The 26035-nt window shown below is 37.9% G+C and overlaps 1 long non-coding RNA gene across 5 annotated transcripts; it reads right to left on the bottom strand.

Moving 5' to 3' along the window:
* Nucleotides 1-28: 28 nt before the first annotated feature.
* LOC144291781 (uncharacterized) lies at nt 29-17195 on the bottom strand. Of its 5 annotated transcripts, XR_013359271.1 has the most exons (7): nt 17049-17195; nt 15796-15896; nt 15596-15683; nt 14009-14207; nt 9109-9233; nt 6594-6710; nt 29-679 (listed from the first exon to the last, which is right to left on the bottom strand). It is a non-coding gene; the product is annotated as an uncharacterized LOC144291781 (long non-coding RNA). The 5 variants fall into 5 exon arrangements; XR_013359272.1 differs by lacking the exon at nt 6594-6710 and having other exon boundaries at nt 30-679; XR_013359273.1 differs by lacking the exons at nt 29-679; nt 6594-6710 and adding an exon at nt 7720-7736.
* Nucleotides 17196-26035: the final 8840 nt, after the last annotated feature.

Below are 26035 nucleotides of genomic sequence, written 5' to 3' on the forward strand. Positions count from 1 at the left end.
ATACACATTGTGTTAAAGAAGTCACATTTCTAAGACTTGTTTGTAAGGTTTTTTATTTGCTCTGAATTAGTCTCAGGGGACCAAGGAAGCATGGATCAGGGAAAAGAAATATAATAGGTGTTTTTCTAAAGGTTTTGTGTTGTGTAAGAAAAGGATGAGTAGTGTACCGACCTATAGATATTCATAGAAGTGTGCACAGATACCGTACTTGATGTTGTGGCAATCTTGGCAAAATTGAGCATTACCCTGTTATCATCACCAGACTTCTGTGTGTTCTAGGACAATTAATTCAATGCTTTGGGGCTCAGTTTCTTCTGGTACAATAGAAGGTATACAGATTAGCCAATTTCATTTCCAACTTCTTAACACTCAACGCTTCTTAGGAGCAAATGTAATTAAGTAAAGAGTAGCATAAGCTTTGAAAAAAACCCATGATGACTTGGGGTTACAGAGGTCTTTAGAGTACTCTGCCTCTTATCCTATTTTCTTTATATATTCTAGGTGGTTCATGGAACTCTTGAGCTGTATTTGTTCTAAAATGGTTTAAAGAGGCTGGCAAGGCAAAATGCTGGATCAACCCTGAGGGGGTATGTGGCTGTTTGTCTGTATTCCCAAAATAATCTTATTATAAAAAAATCTCTTTTCTTCCTCTCCTCCATATTTTCATTTCATTAGGCCCCTAGAATAAGAAAGGGAAGAGAGGACAAATAGGAAAAATGATTTGCATGGTAGCAGGTTGTAAAGGGATCTTAGAGGAAATTTTGGGACATCAAAATAGCTGACTAAGTTGTGGGAGTGTGATGCTAATTGAGGAGGCCACCGCCCCTCGCCTGCCTCCCCAGGTACTGGCTTCCAGCTTTTCTCTCCTGCTTGTTGTCCACCCTGACCTTTCCCCTCTTCTTTTCTCTCTTTCTGCTCTCATCTTCCTGGTCTCCATTGATTAATTCCCTGCCCCAACCCATTCCAAACACAACCTTTCTTGGCACCTTAGGCCACAGGCAGATCCTATCACATAGAGCGGCTGGTTGTATATTCCCCCTTCTGGTGGCGCTTCACTTCACATTCATCGCTTTGTTTCCTAGCTCAGCTGTGGATGAAACTATCTTATTGTTTTGTCCCCAGTCAGGCAGAGATTCCTCTCTCTCTTCCAAATGAGTTTTTGTTAGACATTGGTTTAGAGAACCATTACGTTCGATGAAGCTACTTAAACTCATTACCTTTATAGGTATTTGCAACTTGCTAAGTAGCATAAATGCTGAATGGTTGGGCTTCAACCGAACGCCTGCTGACCCAGCTCCAGTGCTAAAATTTCCTTCATATACCTTTCATACATACACTAAAATATATCTTCGGCTGTTGAAGCATATTAAGAATATCTTACAGGAAAAACAAACTCAAGTTTTCTCTCAAGATCTCAATTTTTAGACTGTAAGGGATTTCTGAGTCTGTGCCCAGTGATCTATGACATGATTCAAACCTGGATTTAGAATCCAAACCCTCATTTAGAATTGACTTAAAATCTATTTCTAAAAAAAAAAAGGTAGCTAGATCAAATTAAGGTAGATAATAAGTGATTTGAGGTTTTTACTTCCCAATTTAATCCTCAACTAATTGTATGCACAACTTGTCTCTCTTCCTTACAATATTACTTTAGAGTTCTCATCCAATGGTAACAATTGTATTCAAACAAGGAGTTGAGCTGATCCTTGTAAAAATGTAAAATGGGAAAAGACTGCCTTCAGGATTCCTTTACTCTCCCCTCAGAGTTTCCATGTCTGGTCTTCTGATGCTGCCAAGGTGGCCTGGCTTCCCTAGGATCCTACGAATAACTCAAACACAATGATGGACTCTGAATTATTTTTTCTAGCCTGATAGTGAAATTTTTCTCTCCTCTGAACTCTTGTCAGGTTTAAGCAGGACCCGTTTAATGAGTTAAGGTAGAGACATGCTGACCATGATCAATGGGACAATTCTGTTTTCACCACACATTGGGGGTAATCCTGTCAATTTAACTACCTTTAGGATAATCTCTTAGTAATGGATTAGAAATGCTTTTAGACAGTATGACTTAGTAACCAAAATGACCAGGATATTTGGACATCAAACTTTTGGCCTTTAAGTTTGGTAATTTTCGGGATTATATCCGATGGCTTTTCAGCAAACATACCAATTACTTAACTTCTCAAACCATATAATTTATGGCTAATTGCTTAAGGGATATCTAGACAGATGCATTCCCTGCCATTTAGAAGCTAACAAAGTTTGGGATGCACTGACTTTTATCGATGGTACAAACAGATTGCAGCCCTGGAACACAATAGTGTTCAAAATAGATGGCAAGCGGAAATTCTGGATTTGATGGAGTTTGAGAAGAATAGAGATACCGTATTTACATTCAGACAGACCTCTAAGATACAGTCATAAAAAACAGTGGTGAGCATAAGAAATCAATTTTTTTTTTAGTTTTTATTTATTTGATAGAGAAAGAGAGAAAAAGAAAGCACAAGCAGGGGGAGCAGCAGGGAGAGGGAGAGGGAGAAGAAAGGAGTCTGTTGTGGGGCTCAATCCCAGGACCCCAGATTGTGACCTGAGCCAAAGGCAGATACTTAACTGACTGAGCTACCCAGGTGCCCCAAGAAATCAATGTGATTACCGTTGATTTCATTGTTAACTACAAAATTAATCCCCCATGTTATGAAATCTTTCACTTATTAACTTGTTCAGAAATAACTGTATTCATTGAACAGAGTATTTTGCAAACTAAGTATTTATGAGGCACAGTACCTCGATTAGACTAAGGATGAATCAAAACACCTGAAGTTTTTAACTGATGAAAAAATGAAGAAAAGTTGAAATTATCTTTTGTTTTTCCTAAATAGGACAAATGTAAAAGATTTTATGTAATATAAGGTGATTTTAGTGCAATTTCTTTATTTTACAGGCTCAGGATCTAGGGGTTAAGTTATTTGCCCCCAGACAGCTAATCATTCAGACTTAACTGTTTTTGCAACTAAAGCCTGTATATCTCTATTCCCTTTCTTGTGTACCTTTTGCTGTTTCACATAGGCGTTATTTTCATTGATCATTAAAACAACCCTTTAATCAGATTTTAAACCTGGGGCTTTAGGCTCCAATTCAGTCTGCAGCCCAGAGCCTGCCCAACCTCTGTTTCTTTCCCAGTAAGTCAGTTTATTTACCCTCAGCCTGCAATCATGGCATTTATGCAAACACATACATAACTAAACAAATAAATAAATCCACTACAATATCCACTATTTCCTTTCTGAGAAAAGCAGGAGGATCGAAGTGTGTAGATCTCATTTTGGAGTTAGGAAACCTATACTCAGAATTCAGTTTTGCCCCAGGTGACCTTAGCCAAGTCATGCCAACTTTCTCCCTGAGGCCAGGAGCTTACTTCATTGGCTCTTCATTGATTTCATCTACTATCTTCATGTTAGAAAGCCACAGTCTAATAGATATGCAGGAAATGAACACTGAACTTTCTCATAGCTCAAAGTTTTCTGAGGGCATTTGAAGAGCAGGCCTATTTTCTGCCAATTATTCTATTTTAATAAGCTCTACCATCACTTTGGCACAAATACTCAACTTAAACAAGTAGCTTTACTTCGTAGCTGACCCCAAATAAATGGCTGATTGTGATTCTTTGTGAAATCCGTAGACCTTATGAGATAGTAACTGTACCTTTATGCCTCTGCTTGTTATTGATCATAGCAGAAGGTACTTAACTTTCTGTAGCTGTCTTAGGATTTCTGTATTTGGTGTTTCTCAACAAATTTGTCTTTTGATGTAAAATGTCATTGTCAAAAATTCAAATTTATAATAAGATTCTGTACAAAGCACTCTAAATTACATTCCTCAGAATAACTGGAGAAAGAAAGCGTTATTCAGTAGCAATGCAAAGCACTAATTGCAATATTTCAAAGAGAACCTTTCTTTTTTCAAAACCTGTAAGTCTATTAATCCTAGAATTATGATTCATTCCAAGGATATTTTAGCATAAGCTCAAAAACATAATATAGTGTTCTGTAATATAATTAGCAAGCCAATAAAATATTTTGCTCTAAATTACTTAATAAATGTACTATGTGAGGAATAACATCCTTAAAATGAATTCCAGGATAGTTCTTCAGTTTCTTCTTTCAGAATAATTGCATATAATTCTAAAAATTTTATTGGATATCACAAGACTGAAGCCTATTTTCTTGAATTAGACAGTACACAGGCTACCGATAGCCTGTTATGCAGGATGTCAAGGGAGAAGATGTTAGGGGACAAACTAAAAGCTTCTAGAAATTCAGCTGAGTGAAATCCTCAGATTGTGCCTTTTAGCCTTTGTTTTATTATGACTAATAGAAAAACAGCAGAGTCTGATTTTTTCCCCTCCCATCATTAGCAAGATGCTCATCTAATTCCTCATTAAATAGATAAACATGATTCTAAGTTCAAATGCAAAGTCTCATCAATAACTGCTTCTCTACACAATACTAGAAATCCTTTAATGTTTGTAAGGGTCCTTTATTTTTGTGGTGATTTATTTTGTCTATTTATCCTCTGAGCTCAATATGGGAAAGATGTAAGCTTTCTTATCTGAAAATCCTCCAAGATGGGGAGAAAAAAACTTCGTGTCATTATGATGAGAGGCAGTGGGTGTCTTCCTACGTGAATGTAGGCACATTCATTTCCTTTCACTTCATAGCTCTAGAGAATTATCTGCTTTGTTTCTTGAGGCATCACTACTTATGTAAAAAGGGGATGCAATTTGAGGAATTTAGCATAAATACTAGTCAGCCTTTTTCTGGTGACATTTTAGTGCCCGTCTTTTAGACATTCCTTTTAATGCTGTCAATATTTACAATGGAACATCACAAGCATAATTTTACCACTGAAAATCAATTTCATGTAAATGCCATTCTGTTATAGTGCTGGTGATGAAAGACCCTTCTTAAAAGTCCCCCTCCTTGCCTATTACACTGTTTTGCTCTGCAGTTTATTATCTGTACCTTTAGCCACACAAACATTTGGGAGACTGAGAAGAATGATCCGGTGTGCCAATTAGTTTCAGAAAGCTCATCTTTAAGACTGCTTATAAAGGTTGAAACTGATCATATTTAAGAGAATCTTAACATAGACTGAGCTTTTCACTGACCATCACATATGGTCATGCAGAATGAATTATTGTTCAAGTTCATATGATTTTACTCTTCCTAGTCAAATGTTTTCCATACATATTTTCCATGTTTTCTTTGCCCTTTCTTTTCTGTTGAGTAAATTTCCTTTCCTCATATCCAGCCTCCCTCAATGTCACCTGTCCTCCAATGGCCAGCTCTGGTTTATTCTCTCTTGTGAAATCCTCCCAGATTACTTTTAGAGAGTGACTTATGTTCATTGTAGGTACATAAGTGGCCTTCGATAAATGTGAGATCTCAGAGCTCTTACTATCTGTAAGGCAGGATCTAATTAGATGCTAATGATTTTACTCTACAATGTTGGCTATAAATCTCAACCCACACTTACAACACGGGAAAAGTACAACTTTCTTCGTTTCTTATATTTAGTGAATTTCCCTTTTGATTATCTCCCTAGGGTGGACAACACATAATTCCAGTGAAAAGTTATACTGTCCCTTTCCCCACAGTATTGTCCAAATTCTCCAGGACCTGATGCTAAAGCCTTGGGAAGTATTTCAGTGCATGTTGGGTCATTAGATAGTCAACGTTCTGTATCAGACCTCAAGTCCACTAAAGTATTCATTGCCCCATCAAGTCCTTGGTCGTTCAATTTAGGGGAAAATAAATATTTTTCCCTCTCCCCTTCTGAGTTTTTGGCTGAGACTCCTGTGTTAAACACAGACTATCAAAAAACAAACAAAAAACAGACTATCAAAAGAAAAACAAAAAAGTTTATTAACATGTATACCTCATGTATACATGCGGGATGGGGAAAAATGATTAAGTTTCTGAGGTAGCTTAGAATTCGAGTTTAAATACCATTTTAAGAGGGAAAGGGGCATATAAAGGTCTCTTAGGAGACAGTACATGAGTTTTAGGAAAGATGCATGGGCCCTTGGAAGAATCGGTGGGAGATATGATAGTTTGTGACACGGTTTGTTTGAGTGTGATGCTGACTTCTAGTCTCTTTTCCTGTGGTATGATTCAATTTTTCTTGGTTGTTCAAACTACTGGGGAGGGGATTTGTAACAATTGAGCTTCTTTTGGAAGATCTGTCTTTTTTCTTTTTTAGGATTTTATATTTATTCACGGGAGACACACAAAGAGACGCAAAGACATAGCAGAGGGAGAAGCAGGCTCCCTATAGGGAGTCTGACATGGAACTCAATCCCAGGACCCCGGGATCACAAACTGAACCAAAGATAGCTGCTCAACCACTGAGTCATCCAGGTGCCCTGGAAGATCTGTCTTTAGGTGATAAGGGGAGTTCAGAAAAAGCTTCTCCCTGTTTTTCAAGCACTTAGGATTCAAAACAATCAATATACCACAGCAGCATATTTTGGGTTGAAAAGTCCTGAGCTTCTACAGTCATATTTTGGGGTGGCTTATTCTGCAAGCACTCACCTCTAATTAGGGTGCTTTGGGATGTATCTGTGTCCTATCAAGATGGCCCTCACAGGTCCATTGCTCTCTCTGCTGCCTTGATGCCATCCTTGGGCATGTGGCCACCATTCTGAGCTCCTGCACCATGAAAGGGAAAGAAATCCCAGAGGCTGCAGGAGGCCATGTCTGCTGATGTGCAGCAAGTGGCCATTCCTCTCCCTTGTCTTCATCTGGGAAGGAGTCCTGCTGTCTCTTTGTGTCTTTATCTGAGAAGTGAGGTACAGGTATCTTGCTTTCCAATCCCACAAGCCTTCCTAGAATTTTGCTAGTTTTCATGCAGGGTATATGATCCTTGTCCTTGTGATGCATCAATATTTATGCCTTTGTCAGTTCCCTTCCTCCCCATTCTAGTCCTGGAGATTTTATTCTAACCTGGATGAATGAGGATTAGGAACAGTACAGGCTTACTTTTATTTGTGTTTTGCAAAATCTTTCATCTATATATGAATCTTTTACATTCTCCTAAGTACTAGTCTTTTGAAAATCAAAAGACAAGGAAAAAGTGTATTTTTTCCTCTACTTGATGCTATCACATCTCATACAGGAAGTGAAAATCAGAAGCATTTATGCCTAGCTAAATATTTATATATGGAGGGCGTGGTTGGGGAGACAGGAGAAATGGTGGAGAGTATGTAGAAAAACTCACAAATATAGAAAAACCTCGATGATTTAGCATGCTAAAAATATTCTGACATACTCCTATTTGCTTCTTACCCAATACCCAATAAGTTCCTTAAAGAAGGGCAGATTTAGTATTTTTGGATCTCTCATAATGCCCAGGACCACGATACACAAATAGTAGGGATTTGTTAAATTCCTTCTGAATGATTGACTGATGTTTAGGCATTTGTGGTTCAATAAATGCAGTTTTCTGCCAAGTTACTAGAAGAATGCACATTTTGTAATAGGACTTACTTATCTTCTATTATATTTCTTAACATAACGAAAAGTTATACAGAACTAAACAGCAAACCAAGTGTGCTGAACTTACCAGCTATTTGGGCAAATTTATAAGCTTCTGAAATATGTATTCTGCTTGCCATGTGCAGTGAAATTGAGCTTAAGAAACTTGACATGCAGGAGCCATTTTTTAAACCAAGAAAACTGAAGAATTTTAGAGGAAATGGAAGATAAAAATGTGAGTAGTCTTTGGTTGTAATAAAGCAGCAAAACGTGCTTAGGACTTATGTGCAAACCTTTGCATAAATGAATTCCCAACATGGTGAATACAGATGTTAACAAACCTTTTTCCCCTAAATTTGGGAAACTTTTCCTTCACAGTTATAAAAAGAAATTTGCTGCATATAATCATCATGGAGATTCTGCTCCCCAAATCGCAAAATCATATATATTCACACCTCAGATAACTAGGCAATATGAAAATAGATTTTTTTTATGCCTTCAGCAATTTTGAATTTTACTTTTTTGGGCAATCATGCTGTAGTGATTAGTCAGACTTTAATGAGAGGAATGCCTCTGACATTAGCTAAAATCACCCCTAACGTTGATGCCTGTTTAATTACTTGACAGCGAGCAGCATGATGGCCTCTGCAAGTAGGTATTTAACAAAGATGTTGGATTTTAATACACTTTCATAAGATTCTTTGATTACACTGGCTGCTTATTTTAGTTGTATCAGCTCAGTACTAAGCAAGCACTCATTTGCATGTTTGATCCCTACATTGACCACTTAGGTAAGCTTTGTTCTGTACCCTGAGGGCATGCCATTTAGTGCTAGCAACCAGTTCACATAGTCCTGCTATTATTGATAATCAGTAGCATAGAGGAAACCACAGAGAGCTACAGGCAAATTTATCTCCCTCAGGCTGAAACAACCCTAGGTCCAAGTGTAGGGGTGCTGGGCTATTAGGGCCTTCAGTAGGAATTATATTAAATGATTGTAAGTCTGGTGCACGCAACAGCTCAAAGTTCTCAAAACAGGACCTTCATGAATCTATCCCATTTGCACCAATCATGAATTTCCAAAAATGGGTTCTGAGAAGCTTAATGCTGCAGAGATGATCCTTGATAAGAAGTGTTCATATTGTGCCATTCCCTTGTGACATTCCTCACTATGTTTTGTATGTTGTACATTTTGTTGTTTTGTTCTCTATGCCTTCTGAAAATTTAGCATGCTCTACAAATGTCCCTAAGTACCCACAATTGGTAAGTGTAATGATACCACTTAATATATATCAAAAATATCAAAGGAAAAATATAAAGGCATTTTTATGATTAGCTATGTATTTTTTTAAAGATTTTATTCATGAGAGAGACACACAGAGAGAGAGAGAGAGAGAGAGTAGAGAGGCAGAGACACAGGCAGAGGGAGAAGCAGGGTCCATGCAGGGAGCCTAATGCAGGCTGGGACTCCAGGATCACACCCTAGGCCGAAGGCAGTTGCTAAACCACTGAGCCACCCAGGGATTCCCAGTAGCTATGTATTTAAGAAAATAAACATGAGTAGTTTACTTACTTTATAGACATTGTTCCATTTAAATCTCAGCCCTGTGCTGGTTCAGAGAAGTTGAGGTAGCATAGTATCTTTATATAGTTCAAGAACTCTTCAAGAACTCTTGGAAGAGTTTGTGAAGAAGATATCTGGAAGAAGGATGTTTGGTTGCTGCTTCTGTGATAACAATATCTACCTTTTAGTCTTGCCTCTTAGATTAAATGAGATGGTGTATGTGAAGGGTAGAGCTCGTATTCTATACCTAACAAGTCTCCTTCAAATGCTAGTATTTTGTCTTTTCTTCCTTTTTCTTTTTTTTTTTTTTTTAAGATTTATTTATTTATTTTATTTTAGAGAGAGAGATAGCAAAGGGATAGTGAAAGAGAGTATGAGTGGAAAGGAGAGGGAGAAGTAGGCTCCCCACTGAGCAAGGAGCCCAGTTTGGGGCTTAATCCCAGGACCCTGGTATCATGAGCCCAGCCAAAGGCAGATGCTTAACTCACTGAACCACCCAGGCACCCCTTTTCTTCCTTCTTCTTACCATTCTTTGGGATAGCCTTCCTTTTGCACTCAAATACATGTCTGCCCTTTCTGTCATTGTCATCCCTACTTTGGAGACCCTCTTTATTTCTTTCCTTAGAAATCATTGTCCTCTTCTTTGATTCCTGTCAAAGGTGATGGATTATATAGTCTAAGAGGAAGGAGGTCTCATTTTACAGTAGAATTACCCCTTCATGTTCTCCCAGAATGACTTGACCTCCAAAAGCATTTGCTGCTCTTTGAGCCATTAAAACATAGTCTAGCTCTTTCACAATTTGAAAGAACATAATGAAACATGTGAAAACATAATGATGTTTTGCACTTTGTTGTTTAGAGGATATAAGCCAAGAGTGGTTCTTAAACTGTTTGCATTGCTCTTTTTTTTTTTTTTTAAATTTTATTTATTTATTCATGAGAGACAGAGAGAGAGAGAGAGAGAGAGAGGCAGAGACACAGGCAGAGGGAGAAGCAGGCTCCATGCGTGGAGCCTGACATGGGACTCTATCCTGGGACGCCAGGATCACGACCTGAGCTGAAGACAGCACTAAACTGCTGAGCCACCCAGGCTGCCCTGCATTGCTCTTTGTTATGCTGGTTACTCTACCCTCCTCTTGATTTTCTTGGAATGGAGAAGAGACCCGCTGGTTTTCCCTTGACTTAGAGCAATGGGTCTCATACTGTTTGGTTTAAGGAACTCTTTCCATTCTTAAAAATGACTGGGAGCTACAGAGAGGGTTTTTTTTTCTTAATTGTGGTTTATACCAATTGACAGTTACCACATTAGAAGTTAAAACTAAAAAGAATTCTAAAACTTTCCTTATTATTCTATTTAAAAATAATAATAAGCTTATTACATATTAGTATAAATATCATGTTTTTTATGAAAAATTAACTATGTTTTCTAAAACAACAATAGTGAGAGAAATGACATATGTTGCATTTTTCAAGTCTATTTAATGGCTGACTTAATAGAAGACAACTGGATTCTCCACTCTACTTCTGTATTCAATCTATTTCAATCTGTTAATTGGGTAAACTATATGAAGAAAATTTGGTCTCATTCAGATATGTATTTGGAAAGGAGAAATATTTAATGTCTTTTCATATAATTGTAGATATTCTTCTTTGTTGTGACACTGAAATTAGTCAAGTGGTAATTTCTAATAGCCTAATTGAAACATGAAACTGAAACACTAATAAACTTTCTCATCCTTTGTTCTATCATGATCCACTGGTCTATCTTGCACTTTGACTGGATCATGTATCCATGCATGATGTTGTAGTATCATGTTTTGATCATTTCTTCACATGTCAATGTGACATTGACATATTTCATCAAATGATACCATATTAAATGAAAACATATTCATTAATATTACCACTGATCTCTGCAGAAAAGTCTTTAGTATGAGGAAGCTGTGTGGCTTGTAACTTGTATGGCTACAAATTTTCCAAAATTCCAATATTCACTTGAAAACTGTCTCATTAAAAACATACACTGTCATTTGTTTTCCCTGATGTGAAAGCTTACTTCATTAATCTGCATTGACAAATGCCAAAATGGTAGCCATATTTATCTGTCAATTATTTTTCAAGTAGAAATGATTTTACATGAAATTATGAGCTAGGACAGCTCACAACTCAATCACACTGGTGCTTTCACTTGAGATAAACTTTGTACTTTGGTAAGCAGCACAAATGCTTTATGTGTGCTTCTTCTTCTTATTTTATTGTTATTTCATGGCACAAAATATCAAAAAATATATTCAAGGGTCACGATTTAGTGAAATTATTTCTTACTATTTGATCAAGGAAATTCTTAAGCAAAGCTAGCATTTATTCTTTTTAATTGATTTATTGATTTCTACAACTGTTTGGTGGGGAAGATACCATGACTATTAATATACTTGGTACCACTGACTTGACTCTTGCTAGGGCTACAAAAATTTCACCTATTATTGCTTTTGTACAATCAGTGCATAGTCAACACAATGAAAGTCAAATAACTTCTTAATATTATTATGACAATAGTTTTAATCCCATAAACATGCCCACAAAAGGGTCTCAGGAACCCCCAAGAGTTCATGGATTAGACCTTAACTCTTTGCTTTAGAATAATAGGTTTCCCAAATTCTTTCATTAAAAATGATAGCATTTTTTTTTATGAGTGCTTTATCCTAATGTAAAGACTCTGAGATATTAGATTACTCAACAGTAAATGGTCTTGGGATTTGGAGAAACGGAAGACAATCATAGTCTCAATCTTGCTAAGAAAAGTGTGCTTGCATGAACTGGACTTTCAAATAATTTCGATTTGGATTGTGTCAAGAGTAGTGGCATACTTCTTAGTCTAAGTATTCTCACACCATGCTGTTCTCTATTTATTATTGAAGCTAATTGGAAAATGCAGTACTAGTAGTAGCTTGAGGTAGCATCCTTATGATTGTCTCCTTTGGGGTAGAATTTATGCTCGCAGGTACAGTGGATGTCGTGGAAACTACTGTTTAGAGGTGGGGAAAAAAAGTATTCTGGCCCTCCTGTTTAAACCTGCAGAAGAGGCCCCCAGCAGGGTCCAGACCTTTCTCATTTTCTCTAAGTATCTACCTCAGAATCAGTCTCATTATTTTCACTGTTTTTTTTTTTTTTGGCTTACGTTGGAGATTTATTTACCTGAGAAATATTTGTCTTTGTTTTACACTTTTGTAGGCATAGTTCAAAATATTCTCTTCCTACAGAATTGTTGCCTCATCTCCTACAAATGATGGCACATGATGACAGGAGGTTGGCTCACTGAGGAACTGCTCTGACAGGGACAGAGAGCTCATCTCAGCATGTCACATGACCCCTGCAGCTCTCTTTGATCCCTGGGATCCCAGATTAGGTCTCTGCTTTCTGATCTATAGTTATGAAATCCCATGCAGGGAGTGCAAATCTACATTAGCTTTAGTGTTGGTAACAGAAGGCTGAATCAGATACATGCCCAAACAGTTATTGACATCACATTTAAAAATCCAAGAACCAGAAATATTGCCCAGAGGTAGCTTCCTATGTTCCAGAAAGAAGGAACTCTGTCTAGGCTCAAAGATCAGTAATTTAGGAAAACACCTGCTTAGAGTACTGTTTTATTATTAACTTCTGTGGGGCAAGTGTTCTTTTTCATACCTGAAGTCCAAATAGGCTTTGAAGTTCTTGTCTCCATAATACATCCATTAATCCGAACATCAATGACAAAAAAAATCAAACCAAATTTTGGAAGCATGTAATGTGTAGGAGATGATGAACTAAGGCTGATTTAAAGTCTATATTTGAAGTTGTATGCAAGTTCCTATATTTCTTTCCTGTTCTGGGAACTCTTAATTTTGTAAATTAGTTGTAATTTAAAGGCTAGAACTTTTTTTTAGAAGATAAACTCTAGCTGTTCCTGGAGATTTAAGAAGAAAGCACCTTCAGTTTTGTAGATCTACATTGTCTACAGAGGCCAGAGTCACAACTTTTTAATTATGCCCTAAAAGCAAAGCAGGAAATTGTCTTAGTAGAGAACAGTGACACAATGGTGACCAGGCAACTGGTCACTCATCTAATGAAGATGCTGACTTTGCTCTCATCCCCTTCGAGGTTAAGCAGTCCTGTCACTTTTTCTAAAAAATAGATTTTATTTATTTATTTGGTAGAGAGACAGAGAGTGTGTGCAAGTGAGCATGCACAAGCAGGGGGAGCAGCAGGGAGAGGGAGGGGGAGAGGGAAAGGGAGAGGGAGAGGGAGAGGGAGACGGAGAAGTAGGCTCCCCTCTAATCAAAGAGCTGGATGCAGGGCTCAATCCAAGGGTCCTGGGATCATGACCTGAGCTGAAGGCAGAAGCTTAACTGACTGAGCCAGCCAGGTGCCCCCCAGTCTTGTTACTTTATAGATACACATATCAGGTTGCATTTCAGTTGCCTGAGGGCAGTTGTGCATGACTTCTTTTTCTTGGAACCCCCTAGTATTACCTTGGAAATGATTCCTATGTAAGGAATACGTGTAGCTTTGATATCTCTGGGTTATAATGTCAGTTCTCATTTCAAATGCATGCTTTCCTATGACTAACCGAGATCCTTTATTAAATATTCATATTTTCAGGACTTATGGCAGGGACTCTAGTTGAGGAAGTTTAGAAGGAGAGCCCAGGAATCTGGATTTTAATCAAGCAACTAGGATGAGATGGCTATAAGTAGCTCAAGGACTGCAATCAGAAAAATGCTGCCTAGGAAATAAAACTATGCCCTGGCCAGAGAGTTGGGGCATAAAACACACTCCTGCCTGTTACCAGCATTGGGCAAGAAATTCTTGAAATCTGGTATACAGAAAGCCAATGGGACATTAAGAATGGTCATATGAACTTGATCACCAGTAAGATGCAGTCCATCTTAGATATTGCTTCTGACTATGGATCTGTGGTTCAGCCTTCATGCTTCTTCTGGTCTGGACTCTGATGTGTCTTTAACCGTTTGGAGGAGATTTATGATGTCGATGGCAAAACTCAAGCTGTTTCACTTGTTCCTTCGAGTTTGGTGCCCACAGCAGTGTCCTTCTCATGGGAGCATTCTCTGAGTGAGTAAAGAGAGCAAAAAGAGTGACAGTGATTTCAATTTAGTGTATTATTCCTTTGATCAAAAATCTTGGCAGGTTTCTAGTGGTGTCAAAAATCGCTTGGCCTGCCAAGCAGTTAGAGGAGGAACATTTGGAATTGTCATCATTGAACTGGAATTTGAGGTGAAAACTCAGAGAAACTGCTCCAATGAAAAATTTTGCAACAGAGCTCCATCCAAATATATTAAAAGATATCAAAGAGAAAGTGTTTTCTCTTGTGATTTTCCTTTCGCTGTTAACAGAACACTTGTAAAATTGATGATGATGTATCTTACTAGTCACCTAGAAGGCTCCGTACCACTGGAGAAAACAAAATTACTTTAATATTTCCGAAGGTTTCTTTACTTTGTAAGATGTATCTGGGGAGCTTATTAAGTTCATTAGAAAACTTGAAGAAATTTAAAAGTACTTCTAAAGGCCTTTTCTTTCCTATTGCAAACTACTTCTGCATTTTTAGATAGGAGCATGAATAGATAAAAGAAGAGCTTAGCTAAAACAAATAAAAGTTGATATGTATTTCTGAGGACTATGAGAAGGGGAAATGAAACTATTTATTTTCCTCTAGCTGGGCCCACCCTTCCCTGGTGTTCATAATCAATCCTGACTTGGAGCGGGAGGTTGTTAAGGAAAAAAACAGTCATCTATATTGAGATGTAGCCTCTTTCCCTATGTTGCTAGAATATCCTTATTATTAATGTTATATCAATGAGAATGACGCTGTATTCTGAATGGTAACAGTTGATAACTTTTATTGCGACATATGCTGGGCAAGGCACACAGGCATTTGCTCATTGCATTCTCACAACATCCTTATGAGATCAGCACGTTATTAACAGTATCCCCACATTACCATAATCAAGAATATTAAGAAAGAATACCTTCCCAGGACTCTTAGGTTGTCAGCACTAAAACAGACCATCTAAGGAGGGCATACTTCTCTGTTGCACTTCTCTGCTGGACTTGGAGAGTTTGGTGGAGGCAGATTTGGGTTCCTGGGTCTTAGTAATGAGTTCTAGAAACTTTTTCCCATTAAACTGGGGGTAGAAGTGGGTTTGGGGGAGGTAAAACAAAATAGAAGCTTTCTGTTTCCTCTCTTCCCATTGTTATATATGAGTCTTTATCTTTATTCAATACTGAAGAAAAAGTTGCGTGGAGTCCCTTGTCCTTATTCAGCCTCCCACGACCACGTGGCTCTGTGTCTGTCTCTGTAGCACCCCGTCTGCCCTTGTTTGGCAGTCTGTTTTCCATTTTCAACCCTTCCTGATTACTCCTGGTACTAAGAAATGAGGCATTTCCTGGCTGAAAACCAAAATATCTCTTTTGGGTGATAAAATAAGCTACAGACTTGGTTATGTGGCTGGACCTCTGAATTAAATTCTTCTTTGAGGTTTCTGGAAGGCTTCAAACTGGGCTCCAATTCTAGAACTTGCATCCTGAGGTGGAAATACCAGAGAATGTGCGCTCAGCTGGCAGGGTCCTACAATTGTTCCTGGCAGCAGAGGAGGATTTAGGTATCAGCAGGGAGATGAGATAAGTATCACTTACCCTTCACAGGCACCTTATACTTGACCTGGAGGAGATGTTATTCTCAGCTGAAGTTTAAATGAATATGCAGGCATTCTGAAGGGCTTTCTTCCTTGAGGTTGCTTCCGGAGAATCAAAATCTTGTTAGAATTATTCTGGGCACTGATTCAAAGTGTGAAAGGCTAAAATATTGCCAACATGGTAATTTACACAATATAATAGCAGGGGAAAATAAATTATCCACAACTTACAGCAATGCCCTGTGAGCAGAAAGCCTCTTGGAACACACAAAAATTATATCTACAATATATCAGCAACATAAAGCCTGGGATTATAAGAATCAGATTTAGGTTCTTGAAAAATTAGTGGAAATTCCATTTTGCCATCACTTTAGAAATTGAAAAGTAATAATAAATGGGCACAGCCAGTGTCGGGACATGATTGATTGAATTACATATTCCATCTTGTTTGTTACTTAGCACCTTATGTCCTCAGAGGGCTTTGCCCTTGTGCTTCTAGTCAAGTATGAAAACTTGGTAGCATTCCCATGATATCTGCAAGGAAACTGAAGCACGGGAGAGTGGGGTTCTTTCAAGGTCACCTCATTGATCTGAGACGAAGCTGTAATGGAGTCGGGAGCTATCAAATCTCTGTGTCCAGGGATTGACAAGGGCTGTGGTTTAGGACAGATATTCAGAGCAAAGAATCAAAGAATAAAGGTAATTAAGGTAATAAAGGTAAGTGCTGAGGAGTCAGACCTTTAACAAACTCTTAATTGAAATCATTGGCCTTATTATGAACCTTTTGTTTTCTGGGTTTTGAATAAAATTTCCCTTTGCTGTGTAGCTTCTTGGTCATCACTCCTAGGAACATGTTTCCCTGCTGTGGTCTCTTCTATACCACTGTTAATTTCTAAGAAGATTTTACCTCAGAACATAGTTTGAAATGATGAAGCCATAGGATTCTCAGCTGAATAATATGGAAAAAAAAGAGCAATTGCATGAAATTTTTATGTAGGATCCAGAAAAGTAGATGAGGGAGTTAACAGCAGATTAAAAGAAGCAAAGGAAGAGCAACCTCTGTGTATTTTGGAACAGAGAGAGTAGACCTAGGGAAATATCTTGGTGCAGGGAAGACTTCACAGCCTCAGTAAGAAATGGAATTAATCTTATTTTCTCCATGTTGCCCATGTCCAGCCATCGCATCCAATATTCACACCTATTCCTCTCTCTCTGTAACTTCCGCCTCTGTGCTAAGTGAAAAGCAACACATACCATGCTGTGTTTCAGCTATCGATGGGGCTTGGCCAGAGGCCTGAATACATTTCTCTTTCTCCTTCCCCTTCACGTGCTGTACCAGTCTTCTAACTCCCTCTCTGTTGGTGGTGTCTCCCCATTCCAGTTCTACTGTGTTCTAGAACATTGGGATTCATCGTTTTGACTGAAATTCCGACCCTGTTACTGCCTGGCTAACAGCCTTTGATCACTCTTCCTCACTTCCATTCCCCCAATCCAAAGGCAACCTATTAAAGCCCTAATTCCTACATCTCTCCACTCTCTGGCACCATCTTGTCTCTGGCAAGCCTCTCTTAGCTTGTTTCATAGTTTCTGCCTAAAATTCAGACTAAAGCAAAAAGCTCATTGTTTTCTGAGTAAATCTCTAAGTTCCTATATCCACTTCATTATTCATTCTCTTTCTTCCATGGAGAACAATATCTATTTCTTTCCTCATCCATTTCTGCATCTGCTGATCTCATATTTGTCCTTCAAAGTTCGCTTTGATGGTGATTCTTAACTCTGGAATTCACATGTGATGCTTAGAGAACATCGGTTTCCCAAGATGACTCTTAAGGGAGTATAGTCTGATAATATTGGAGAAAAGGAAAGTACATTATAAAAAATGTTTAGTGTTTCCCTAAAAGTTGACTCTTTAATGGCAGCCATAGAAGGGATTTGACACGTGAAATGACCTTCCCATGTAGATGTTGGAAGAATACTTCTCTGGCAGCTGTGATGTGAGAATGTAGATTGGGGCCCACATTTGGTTGGTTATCGCAAAAGCCACTACCCTACTATTTCTATTCCAGGATTGTTCAGAAATTCTTCAATATCAAGGAAGCCAGACTCAATCCCAGGTTTTTAGGAGTAAGTACATAACCTAGTTGTACCCAAGAAGATGTTTACTGAAATCTTGTTAGGGAATTCCTGAGAAAGTGTTTCCCTCCATCCCCTACTTATTGTAATATCCATCTTGAGATCACGACAAGGTGGCCGAGGTATAGAGATGTAGAGATGTTGATTCAGGCCCTCAAAATCCTTATGGTACTAAATCACACTAATAATTGTCCGTCATTATGAGAGGAAAAAGGAAAAATGAAATTTTATGTTCAGCATTCTGCTTCTTCTTACAATTTCCTATTTCTTTCTCAAAATCTCTCTCTCTCTCTCTCTCTCTCTACACACACACACACACACACACACACACATTTAGTAGTAGCAGGGAGGATATATATCCAAAAATATGTACTAGAGGAGGGGAGACTAAGAATCACTGAAAAGTACCTTAGCAATAACATTGTTTGATACCCTAATTTCACAGATAAGAACACTGAAGCTGAACAAGAAGTGACTAGCCCCTAATAACACAGAACAGATTTTTTTTCACCAGAACACATTTCCTCACTGTTAGACAAGGGCTTTTATCTACTTTTCCCTGTATGGGTAGCTACACGTTTTTAAGGATTGATAAAGACATAAGAAATTTGCCTTGGAAAATTTCTGCCCCATGATTTGCTTATGAGAGTTTTAACTTTTAAGGCAGACAGAGCAAGGTTCAAATCTTGGGCTTGAATTTGAAGGTATTTTCTGAATTGTGAATGTTACCTTATTTTCTGTGTATCTTGATTTCCTGATCTGTAAAATAAAAATTAAGATAGGACTTAGTTCATAGATTTCTTATTTAAAAAAATACAAGTGAGGGCAGCCCGGGTGGTTCAGCAGTTTAGCGCAGCCTTCACCCCAGGGCCTGATCCTGGGATTGAGTCCCACGTCAGGCTCCCTGAATAGAGCCTGCTTCTTCCTCTGCCTGTGACTCTGCCTCTCTCTCTCTCTCTCTCTCTCTCTCTCTGTGTGTCTCACGAATAAATAAATAAAATCTTAAAAAAAATACAAGTGAATGTATGTGAAATGCTGAGTATAGCAACTGGCACAGACTAATACTCAAAAAAGGTTAGCTCTCACCAACATTCTTGCTAGGACCTCAGAACATTGGCTCTGGCCACCAACCACCAACCACCAAGGTGTCATTTATTTAATTCTATTCTAGTCATCAGAGGCTTTATGGATAAAATATGTCAGTAACTAAAAGGAAAAACATAGCATCATTTTCCAAATATATGATGTATAGACTTTGTAATTGGAAATGTTGTGGGGAGATAGAGTCTACAAAAACTCAGATGATGGATGGAAAGCAATAAGAAAAGTGAATAAAAAGGCATTTGAGAGAGTAGTAGTTTTTCAAAAGCAATTAGATCAGAATCATAATTTTAGATACAATGTGATGAGGGTTTGGATGCAAGTTGTTAGGGGATGAAATGGAAAGCGCAGATTCTAGAGGCATAAGGATGAAAACAAATGACTGGACCTGACAATACACTTTATATATTGTGAAGGGTGGTTGAAGTGAGAACAAAGACAATGCCAAGTTAAAGCGAATCATTAACTTCTCTTGCTTCTATCAGTGATCCTGAATTTTTCCTGCTGTGTGAGAGATATGTATGATATATCTTGTATGTACCTGGAGGGCATGATTCCAATCATGGTTGTAAGTGAAAGTAGAGTGATTATCACTGTCCCTTTAAAACATGAAGCTAGGATGGGCATTTTAGTGCATTCAGAACCAATGTAAATTAGGCTAATTTTGGACGACTATCTTTGGAAATCTCTCTGCAGTCAGTTAAGTTTGCCCAAAGATCTTTATGATGGAGCTTAAGCAACGTGAGTCAAGAGTGAACATTTCCTTCAAGATTTTAAATGCTAAGCCAATAAACCAGCCTTCCAAAGGGCCCGAGGAGAACCAGTTTGCCTGTGTCTTTTTGCCCTGTGTCTTTTTCAGTTGCTCCTGATTTCTCTTTCATACGCAGTTTACTGGTGTGGGTGGAGGGCTTTGAATGGAGAACTCAGATTGAATTTACTGTATGATTTCCCTTTGAATCCACTGCTAAGAGGAATCTGTCCAGAAACTAATGTGATGAGGACTTATATTGTGATGTGGGACATGATCTACTCAAAAACCAACAGAGACCTCAAGCTTATGAACACAGATTATTCCTCTTAATGCCAGATCCTTTTATTAGATCCCAAAGTTAACCTGGAAGGTCTTAGCAAATAATAAAGTAGAATACAGAATCAAATTCTCAACCTAGTTTTCAACCAAATTCGGTATTACTTTGTCAGGGCTGCCATAACAAAATACCACAGACTGATTGGCTTACACAATAGAATTTTAGTTTTTCACAGTTCCAGAGGCTAAAAGTCCAACACAAAGGTATCAGAAAGGTTGGTTCCTTCTGGACGTTCTGAGGGAGAATCTTTCTTTGTTTCTTCCTAGCTCCTGATGGCGGTTTCCAATGCTTGGCCTTCAGCTGACAGGCTCTGCTCTGTCATCACATGGCATTCTTCCTTTGTGTCTCTATGGCTCTGTGTCTTTGTCTGACCTTCTTATAAAGACAACAGTCATTGGATTTAGGGCCCACCCTGATCTAGGATGACCTTATCATAACTTTATTGTAGCTTTAAAAATAAAGCTTATTTCCAAATAAGTCCCCATCACAGGTACTGGGGTTAAAAATTCAACCCATCTTCTTACACCCACAACACAAAACAAAGCTTTTTTTTTTTTTTTTTTTGTCCCTTTTCTTTCATGCTTGAAGGTCACTGGAGCTGGTCATTGGACTCAAAATTTCATATTTCTATTAAGCTTTCCAATTCTCTATGCAAGAGATACTATGTTGGTTGAATTGATTAGTACTCTCCCTCGTACCCCTCCTTTCAAGCAAGGCATTATTCTAGGACTAAGAGATCCTCATTTTCCTTATTCCAGTTACTACATTCTACAAGTACCTAAGTGAGTTATCCCTACCTACCTCTCCATACTCATTTCCTGTATGTCTTCTTCTGTGACAAAATTTCTTGTCATATAAAATATATATTTCCTTTTATCTCTTAGTAAAAAACCAAACCAAACCAAACCAACCAAACCAAACCAAAGCAAACATTTTTAGCTTCCTGCTGGGATTTTCCCATTAAATTAGCCATTTGACTTTTTTTTTTTTTTTTTTTTTTTCTGGCTAAGGGGATATATATGAAAGTGTTGTGTTGGCTTCCAGGAAGCATTCTTAAAAGGAGAGGGCACATTTTTTTTCATTCCTCCTATTTGCGCATCACTGGGATTCAGTTATGAGGGCTGGAACTCTCCCTTGGCCATTTTAGATCACAAGGAGGATGTTGAAGCCACAGTGTAGAAAGAACCTGAGTTCCTGATGGCTTTGTGAAGCTGCCCTTCCAATTGTAGACCAATGATCTTTATTTAAGCTACTGTTACTTTAGAACTTTAGTTATTTGAAGCTGAATCAAGTCCTGATACATCCTCATACCATATTTCTGTTGTACTGTGCTCCTCTGTTTTTGAAAACATCAAGTATAATTTGAACTCAAGAATTTGTACTTGCTGTTGCCTCTGCCTGAAGTATTCCCCCTCTATTCCTGGGTAGTATTCTTTCTGGCTTTGGCCTCTGTATTGCCTCTTGAAAGAGGACTTGGCTAGTGCTACAGACCTACCCACCCACCTGCATTGTGACTGCGATCTCTGTCTATCCTATTACCTCTTGTTTGCTTTGGAATATCCATTTATCACTCTTGAAGATTCCTCATGTTTACTTGCTTATCCTCAGTTTCTCTCATTGAATATAATTACCAGCACCTTGCACATGGGTTCGTCATTGTATCTCTAGGGCCGAGAACTAATTGTGACAGTAAGCACTCAGTAAGAATGCATGGAATAAATTAATGAAATCTGGAGCCTCTCTTAGCCTGACAAGGGTACAAGATTTCAGCTTTTCTTCTGTCTTCGTTTCTTTTATTTCTCTGGCCAATGACTATAAAGAAGATGTTGGAATAGAAGTTGAGATTCTGACTTTGCACTCTTCTTTCCTGAACCTTCTTTGTATGAGTGAGAGACTCATAAAATTGTTTACCATTTGAACAGGAACAATATATACATAATTTAGCCCAATAAATAACATATTTACTCTAAAGAATGGTCTGACTTTAGAGCAGGATTAGCTACATATATTTTGAAATAATTATCTCTTGGATTTGACTTAAAATATTTAAAGATAAGTTTGTTCATCTATATTCAAATCCTGGGTATGTGTTTAGTTAGGTTGCTGATTAGAAAATCTGAAATTTTTATTGATAAAATTATGCAGAGTGTGGATATAATCAGCATGATGGAGTATAAAAAACATGGACTTTGGATCAAAGCTTTGAGTTCAGTTACTAAATCTGCTGTCACTGGCTCTGTGTCCCTGGGCAAATTCCAGAGTCTCCATGAGCTGCTTTCCCTGTCTGCTCAGTGAGGAAGATGATAACTCCCTTACTGAGTTATTACCATCCATTAAAATTAGGAAAAATTGTACATATGAAAGATCAATAAGGACCCAGTAAGTGTCAATACCTTTTCCTCTGTTTAGGGAAAATTGCTTAACAAAAACAACCATCTTTATTGTGAAGTGGAAAAGTGCATAAGACAAAACCGTACAGCTTAACTGTTTATGAATTGACTAACAAATTAATACATTGAGTACCATGTCCAGAATTAAACATCACTGGTGGTTCCTGGCAGACCCATTCTTGGTCAATCATTTCACTCTCAAATAGTCACTTCTACTTTGACTTCCATGGTAATTTCATTTTCTTGGAGTTTAAAGCCTAAGAATGCAAACCTCCAACACTAAAGTTTACTTGTGCATGTTTTTGAACATTGTTAAATGGAAACAGGTAGTATGCATTCTCTCTTTCTTTCCTTTTTTTTTTTTTTAAAGAAGGAAGAGGGAGTGGAGGGTAGAGGGTGGGAGAGGGAGAGAATTTTAAAGAGGCCCCACGTCTAGCATGGAGCCCAATGTGAGCTCAATCTCACAACCCTGAGATCATGACCTGTGCAGAAATCAAGCAAAGTGTAGAACCTTAACGGACTGAGCCACCCGGTATCTATTTTTGAGGGTCTAATTTCTCTTATGTAAAGTTACATATTTGAAAGTTTTCCACACTGTTGCATACATCATCTGCACTTACTCCTTTTAGTTGCAATTTAACACCCCAAATGATGAATGTAATTACAAATAATGGAATCTATTCCTGATGGGACACTTTCCCTCCAATGTGGGGACGTTATGAATAATACTCTCATCCTTATTCTCACATTTGTCTCTTGGAATACATGTATAGCACCCCCTTCCCCCTTTTTGGGGTATATCCTTAGGAGTAGATATGCATATCATGAAATTTACTATGTCAAAAAAAAAAAATCAACCGAGTAAATTTAAAGTTCTAATTGGCTTTATTCAATGATTCATGAATTAGGCACATCCCATCTAGCAAATAGAAGGGAGCTGTGAGGAGCTGTACAAAATGGGAGGGTTTTATAGGCAGAAACATGGCAAAGCAAGGAGATAATTAGCAAAAGAAAAAAAAGAATTCTTTCACACTGCGTGACCTTACCTTAGAGGGAAGTGCAGAGTATCTTGTCCTTATCTCACTAGTGCTGATCAGGAAATTCCAGACTGGTTTAAAATTCCATTCCTTCAAGAGGCTGAAGCTACAGTTAGGTTCAGGATGAAGTCTTGGTGGGGACTAGGAAAACTGACTCCACTTTGGACCTGACGTTTCTTTTTTAGCACTAGGTAATCCTAAAATGTTTCCCAGGTGTTTTGAACCCTTGGTACTCCCACTGGCAGTGTAGGAGACTTCCTCTTGTCCCATGTACTCACCAGGGTTTCCTCTTTCACAGTCAAATTTGTGAATAGCAAATTGGCTCTCTTCATGTTGAAAACAAAACAAAATGAAACAAAAAAGTAGAGACTAGGGAAAAATAATGGTCACTTAAGGAAAACAAAAACAGTGTCATTTTATTAAAATGAATTTAAGAAATGACACATAATAGGTGTTAGTATTATAGACAGATAATCATCCTTGTCCCTTTTCTTCTTGAGAATCAGGGACCCAGTGTATCTGATTACCTTCAGTACCCCAGGGTGATAATTATTTCATGTAACAGCAATGAGGCATCCAGGGTGTTGTTATCAAAATTCCTCTTAGCACTATAGCTAAACACATTAAATGAGGACTTTGTCAACTGTGAGGTCTGTGGGGATTAATCTGTACTTTCTCAGAACATAACTGACAGTCAAAATGTTTTTGGAATCTATTTTACATTTTTTTTTCTCAAGGGTCCAGAAAGAATTTGTTATTATAGGAACACCAAAAATATAGAATAGAGGATTTTATTAGCTGACAAATGAAACTGAAATCCATAAACATGTCTCCAAAAGGATGGATAGAGAAGGTTTAAAAAAAATAAGATAATAAGAATTCTATCACGTTTACATTCTAAGAATTAAGATATTTCTCCAAACAAATGCAAAGACTTTCATTAGTGTTTTTCTCTCAACAAAGCTGGTTGAGAGATGACTTGAAGGCAGAGTTTAATAAGTATTCAAATATTTCTGTTTATGTCTCTCTTACAATTACAATATGTAATCTTATATTGACTTTGTGCTTTCCAATTAACAAGCTATTTTTCCTGCTTTCTTCTAATTTTTCTCCTCAGAAAATTTTTGCTTACACAGATTATGGTTTTTCCTTAGTTTATTATGTATAACTTTATGATTATGAAAATATTAATAATAGCTACCATTTACTGAGTCTTAAAAGTACTCGCCAATGTTTTGCAAAATGGTTGGTATAGATTGTCTTATTACTTTCTCACATCATCCCTGGGAAACAGCCATAATTATTTCCACTGTGCAAATCAAGAAACAAAGCTTAGAGAGGTCAAAGTAATGTGGTCTAGATCACACAGCTAGATGTACTGTTATGCTTGTCTGAATTCTAAGACAGTGCTATTCTCCTACACTCTCCTGGCTCCCTGAAATGCTTGCTGTCTCAGTGATCCTCACAGGAGCAACAATAATGTTTAGGGTATGATCCTTGCTTATTTTGAAATGTCCCATGTCTTGCAAAGTATTAGCATCAGGACTCCTTGCCACACTTCTGACCGACGGGGGGTGGAAGTGGTGCTGGGCTTGTTATCCATCATGGTTCAGGTGGACCAACAGGACCAAAGACCTATTATTTCTGGACCTACCCATTTCCCCTACAGGCTTGTGAGCTCTTCAGAGGCAGTGACCATGTATTATGCATTTTGTACCTTTTAAATGTCTTATATACATAAAAGGGCATTTAGGGAACATTTCTTGAATAATTACTGAATAGTAATATTTAAAAATAACATCAAGCTAAGAGACTTTCTTTTTTTTTAAAGATTTTATTTATTTATTCATGAGAGACACAGAAAGAGAGGCAGAGACACAGACAGAGGGAGAAGCAGGCTCCCTGCAAGGAGCCAGATGTAAGACTCTATCCCAGGACCCCGGGATCATGCCCTGAGTGGAAGGCAGACACTCAACCATGCCACCCAGGTGTCCCACTAAGAGACTTTCTTACGGTTATATAAGTAGTGCTAAGCTTAGGCCCTACTTAGTTGCCTTTAAAGAAAAGAATGTCGTGGAGAAAATTTTGAAGATTTACCTATATAGGGTGTTACTTTAGTATAAAAAATGAAGGTAACAGTGCTGCCATCCCAGCCATAGCATTAAGATATTAATTCTCAATCTCTCTCCCTTTCTCTCTTGTTTTGTTTTTATTTTTAGTTCTCATTTTTTGAGCACTTATAATGTGCTGGGCATTGTTTGAACTGTGAATTGTGTCAGATGCATTATCTTATTTAGCAGTCCATTTAAGGTTGTGATCCACATTTTATAGATGAGAATATTAGGATTTGAGAAGTTAATAAATTTACCCGTAGTCAAGTAACTTGTAAGTGGCCAGGATTTGAATCTAGGTCTGTGTTACATCAGAATCCACATTCTTAGGAACTGAATTGTAGTGTCAGGATTCTTTTAGAGTCCCAGAAGAACTGAGAC

This window comes from Canis aureus, chromosome 20 (genome assembly GCF_053574225.1).
Source record: "Canis aureus isolate CA01 chromosome 20, VMU_Caureus_v.1.0, whole genome shotgun sequence".
Taxonomy (NCBI): Eukaryota; Metazoa; Chordata; class Mammalia; order Carnivora; family Canidae; genus Canis; species Canis aureus.